The sequence below is a fragment of the Cibotium barometz genome, chromosome 12, assembly GCF_041138505.1.
Source record: "Cibotium barometz isolate CiBa-2024 chromosome 12, ASM4113850v1, whole genome shotgun sequence".
NCBI classification, from domain to species: Eukaryota; Viridiplantae; Streptophyta; class Polypodiopsida; order Cyatheales; family Cibotiaceae; genus Cibotium; species Cibotium barometz.
In genome coordinates, this window is record NC_141057.1 from 49,263,374 (window position 1) to 49,269,539 (window position 6,166).

Consider the following 6,166-nt stretch of genomic DNA (forward strand, 5'->3'; position numbering starts at 1 on the left):
CACTAATCACTCCCAAATCCTAACCCTAAACACACCACACATGTTGGATTAGAGTTACAAGAGAGAGGGAGAGAGAAAACACTCCACTTCTATTGCACAAATGGGAGAATGAGTTACAAACAAGAGAAATTGGCTTTTATAGTTCCAAGCCTTTTTCCACTAGGCTGCCCGGGAGTAAGCAACCCGAGGTATCCAACAAGGCTTTTCTCTATGGTTTGGCCAACTGACCAAGATCCTCTTGTTTGTCCTTTGAAGCTCAATACTTGGAAGCATCTTTAGGGTGTTTCCCTCATCAAATGATAGGATTTACAATATAGCATGAGCGCCCATTACATAAGTGTGCATACATAGTTGTCATAGGAATGTGTTAACCAATATGTGGTTAACATACTCCCCTTTCTGAAGTCGATTGCATCCTCATGATCGGGGTGAGAGGTTGGTGAGGCACACGAGGAAGGTCACACTTGGTTGGTTCTCCTATCTCTCAAGAAATGAGAGGGGGTGGGGGAGTTAGTCAGATGTAAAGAAGTTAGTGGAGTAATGGTGATTATCCAGCTAGTCGTATGGGCTTTTATGAGTTTGCTTTTTTGTATGTGCCTAATAGTACTCTTAATTTTGTTTTTGGTGTTTTTTATATATATAAAAATCGCCTTTGTGGCGGGACATCCTCATTAGAGGAGTTAGAGTACTTGAATGAGTAGACTAGCACGGAATACTTAATGACCAATATCCCAGTGGTAGGTGGTATGATTAAAGAGGAGTTAGTAAAACAATAGGGTTTGTAAGCAAGTGGCGAGGGGGGAATTTCGGAGGGACAAGGAGGCAACACACATGGAGACTTCTTGCGCTTCGAGATGCTATATGTCAATGGCAATGTTCATGAAGCTCTAGCATCTTTGTCAAGACACCGTGATGGGTATCTTAGCTCCCGTGGATGTTGAGTCATCAAGTTGCGGTATCCTTATGTCATGGTAGCTCATGGAGCTAGGATCCTATTTTGATAAGAGTGGTAGTTGATGGTGGCGAGGATCCACAGGTGTTGAGACGAAGAAGAAGTTTTGGGTAGGATTGATTAGACATGAAGCACAGTTATTCAGGTGCAGTAGGGGTGATTAAGAAGATCCAGGTTATGGGTCGTACCATGGACTAGGCTTTGCGCCCACCATGGTTCCCCCAAAGATGTACCTAGATGCCTGTCTCGATGATGAAGCTTTATACGGTGTGTGCACATAGGACAGAGCCCAGTGAGATTTGCATGTGTTGTGCATGGGCGAGGGCAAAAGGTGTGCCCGTGCTCCTAATCACTTAGAAATTTTTTTTTTCATGTGTTTATTGGTCAGCACCCCTAAAGAGGGTTTGCCAAAAATGTTAAGGAATCCCTACCCTAACCGAGTCGTGGGAAGTTGCCTATTCGCTGAGCTTGAGCATGGCAAGAGCTCCACCGTAGAGCTGCTCGTCACCAATGTCCTCCCGCACTTGTTGTCACACTGAGGCGGTTTCTTCAATCCAACGGGGGTGATGTAAGCTCTCTCATTTGGCTTGGTAACGCTTTTGCCTTAACCATTTTCTAATATGCTTTCTTTTTGGCTACGATTTTCTAAAGCTTGTTGATAACTTTACTTCTAAAACACGAGCAATAGTCCCAACTCTTATCACATAAAGACAGAAGTCAAAGGACTCCCTTCGTCGAGTCCAAATCCATGTATTTGGCTCTTCAACTAGAGAATATATTAATTGTTGACAATCACTCACATCGCACACGTAGTGGGGTTATAACATTTATGACATTTCTTCTCAAGTTTATAGCATTTATAAGCTTTCTTCTCAAGGGAATAATTAATGAATATACATTTTTTAACCTTTGGATCCAACTTACTTCTCATCTCATTTGGTCCATGTACATAAGAAATGCAACCAAACACTTTCAAGTGTGCCAAATCTGGTTTTTTATTAGTAAAATTTTGTTTAGGTGCCATACCATGGACTATTGTTGTTGCATTGTGGGCATCTTGTTCATGATATAAACTATAGTTGCTAGTGCTTAACCCAAAAAAAATGTCGCATTCCTTTCTCATCCATCAATGCATAAGCAACTTCTGTAATATGCTTTTTTTTCATTTATGTAAAACCCCATTTTGTTGTGGGGTGTACTTGCAACACAACAACAACTTTTTCCCATGCCTCTCAAATAGTTATAGAAAACCATTGGAGAAGTGTTATCCCCCACCACATCCGACCTTAGGCATTTTATGCACATGCCTTTGTCTTTCTCTACCATAGCATTGAAGCTCTAAAAGTGAATAAATAGTCCACTTTTCTCATTCATGAAATACACCTCCACTCTGATTCATGCAATACACCTCCACTTTTCTCATTCATGAAACACACCTATAAATACACTTATTACACATTCCTAGTGTGGTCTTTAATGAAAGATACATCATAATGGAATCCTCTGATTGGTGTTGTCTTTGTTGGTCCCTAAATGTCAGAATGATCACATTCAAAGGTCTTTGAATTTTATGCTTATCATGTGGAAATGCATGCTTGCCCAATTAGTATGCTTCACATACTTTATGCATTCCATCCACTTTAAACTTTGGAAAACTTGCAATAATACTTTGAGGTTGGAATTTCTTCAATTGCACTAAATATTGGCATGCCCAATGCATTTATGCCAAATATCAATGTCTCACACCTATACCATGTGTAAAAAGTACAACCTTTGCTTCAAGCATGCTTACATCCATGCTTAGATCCCATGCAAACATTTTACCAACTTTGTTTCACTTTGCAACCAAGCGGCACTGGTGGTTATTGAATCTTCCACATAACATTCATGAGGTTTAAACCTCACTTTGCAAACCTTGCTCAATCATTTTCCTAATAGGAACTAGGTTATTGGTTATGTTCAACACATGAATCATAGTAGCAAGATACTTTATTATCCCATTCTACATAGACAAAGAGACTTTCCCAACATGCACAATATGGTGCATTGTATCATCACAAGTTTCTATATAATCTATTTTTTCAAAAATCCCTTAATATTTTGAACCATATATGGTCATGTGGTTAGAGGCACCCAAATGAACATACCATACATCCCCTAAATTCAATACATCTATAGTTATGTAACTAAGCATATGTTGCATCACAAAAAGTTATTTACTTCTATCTTCAACTTGTTTCCTTAATGATGCATATTTTCCCTTGCCTACAACTCACTTTTTATGTCAATTTGCTTTTTATAGTAGTCCTTTGCTATATGGTCTAGCTTTCCACAATAATAGCACTTTATGTTATTTCCACTCTGATTTCTTTGCCATCTCCCTCGGCCTCTCTGGCTTCCACCATTGCCTCTAGAGTGCCTCTAAAGTGGCCTCTCCACCTATTTGCGAATTGGAATCCTATTGTTGTCGTCCAAAATTTCCATTTCCATCTCGGCCTCTAGATAAAGACACTTATACTACCGCTACCTGTGACTATGTAGAAGGCATGCTTCTATATATTATGATTTATTCCCAACATTCATCTCCTCATTGATCAAAAGGGTTATAAAGTCCTAAAATTTATGAAATTTTCTCGAGTTTTGATAGATGTCTAAAATTTATCATAGTGTTTTTCCAAAGCCCATTCAAAGTAACCACCAACAACAAGTTGTCATCATCAACTTGTGCTGAAATGGAGGCAAGGGCATCTGCTTACAAGCCCTTTAATCTTCAATGATTAATCATTGATATATAGTTTATTATTTTGCACATTATCATCCTCAGCCTGAATAATGAAAAAGCTTTTACCTCAATCCCCTATAATCATTCCCTATTTCAGAATGCAAGAAAATATTATTTTTCATGTTTTTGTCTAGAGAGAAGAAAAATTCTAGAGAGAGGTAATTCAATATTGTGATATTTTTAGATATAAAAATTCTCCTCGTATCTAAAATATATTTCCCTGAAACAAAAGTTTAAAATAAATTCTCCAATGTGCGTTAGGAATCAATTAAAAATGATATAAGGGACCTTAGCCCTAGGGTCTAGATTTTCAAAAAATTCTGCATTATGGTCCAATTAAGGTTCCTATGGGCCAATAGGATTAATCCAAGTGTTGGGATGAGATAAATTGAAAGAATAAAAGAAAATATCCAAAATTGAGTAAATGCTCACATAAGATGAAGAGTTGACTGAGTACAAGGTTTATTAGTTAAAAATTAAGAGATATTACTAAAAAAATGAGATATTTTTGAAAAATGATGAATTTTTGACACCTTGGTAAGGAGAGGGGGACCTTTGAGGTAGGTGCCTCCTTCACATGTGTGGAAGGGTTTTTAATTCAAAAAAATTGTGATATTTTTATCTCTCCTCTCTCTTGGATCAAACTGGATCAAAAGGGGACCTCAACTGGTCCAAATCTTGTCCAAATTAAGTCAAACTGAAGCTGGAAAATTCTAGAACCTAGTTGGACTCAGTTAGTGGCCTCCCTCACCTATAAATAGACCCTCATTCTTTTGTATTCTCATCTGTGAGCTATACCATGCCAGTATTACATTAAAATAATCATATTTTCTATTATCGCTTAAATTTTCTCTACTTTTGGGGAGCTTGGAGCTTCTCTCTCTCTTCAACAACTCTTAGAGCTCTCTTCACACCACTTGCTAACCAATTGATTGGTTGGGGGCTTCAGTTCTAGAAAAAGAAGCAAGCTAATCCTTGAGGTAAGAATGAATTTTATGGTCTTTTGTTAAATTTTCTCAAATGACTTCTCTTCTCAACCCCTCCCAAGCTTGAGAAGTTTTCTAATTGATTGTTTTAAATTCAAATCAAGCTTTCCCTAAGAATTTTAATGTGTAATCAAGAAAAAGTTAATCTTTATGCTTATTTAGAATGCTTTCTTATGTATATCTCTCTCTAAAAAAGAATAGTCATTCCTATGGCTAATTCTTTAGCAAAAGAATGCTTCTCATTGATAAATTCTTAATTCAAAACCAAACTCTAAGCTTGTTAAGCTAGAGAATAAGAAAATGGTATTTTTATGCTTTTATTTAGCAAAATAATGGTTAATTCTTTTAGATTATTTATAAGTAGTTAAAAACTACTTTAATTGATTCTAAATGAGAAAGAGATAATCCTATCAATTTGGGAAAAGAGGAAAAATGGAAATAGCTTAATCTAGTGGAATAATCATAATTAAGTTTATAATTATGGTTAAAATTATGATTTAAATTCATAGTTTAGATTTAAGCTTAAGAATAGTTCTTCTATCATATTTGCATTACAATGTTTTATTCTATTAAGAAAAATTAAAAATTATCAGTAATAGGCGAAGCTATGGTAAAATTTTCAAAAAATAATACATATCTTATTTTTATGAATAATGCTAAAAGAGGACTTCCTACCATATTCTAGGATTACACATCCTATGCAAAAAGAATGATTTTCATCATATTCATGGGAAATAAATTTTTAGTATTTATGCATAAATATTTAATTAAAAGAAAAGAGGAATTTTTTATAAATTTATTTTATGCATAAGAAATTTTTAAATGATAAAAGAGAAACTCCCATGACATTTGTGATTCAATCATTTAAATATAAAAAGAGGAATTTTTGGCATATTTAAAATAATGGATATTTTTATTTAATTTAAAAAAGAAGATTTTTAGATAAATTTATTTTATGAAAAAAGAGAAATTCCCATGACATTTGGAATTCGATCATTTAAATGCAAAAAGAGGAATTTTAAGCATATTAAAAATGGATATTTGTGTTTAATTAAAAGAAGAATTTTTATGGTATTTTAAGTAGAGAAAGGTTTAAATTAAATTTTGGTGACAAAAGAGGAATTTTCACCATAATTCCACCTAAAAACTTAGGGTTGATAATTAAATTGGTAGAAAGAATATTCTTAGATATTTAGGTGGTTAAATCACCAAATTGATATTTACCCAAAATTATATTAATGGAAGAAGAGTATTTTTATAAAAAAACCAATATTCTCATATAGAACCATTTCTTCATCTATTATGGGTAGGAAGGAATGAAATTCATAAAGTTAGAATTTTCCTTACGGTTAGAAGTATAGTAGATTTTTATCTAAAAATCCTTAGAAATCAAAGTTAGAAGTAAACCGAATAATTTTGGTTAGACCATGACTACGAGAGGGGCGG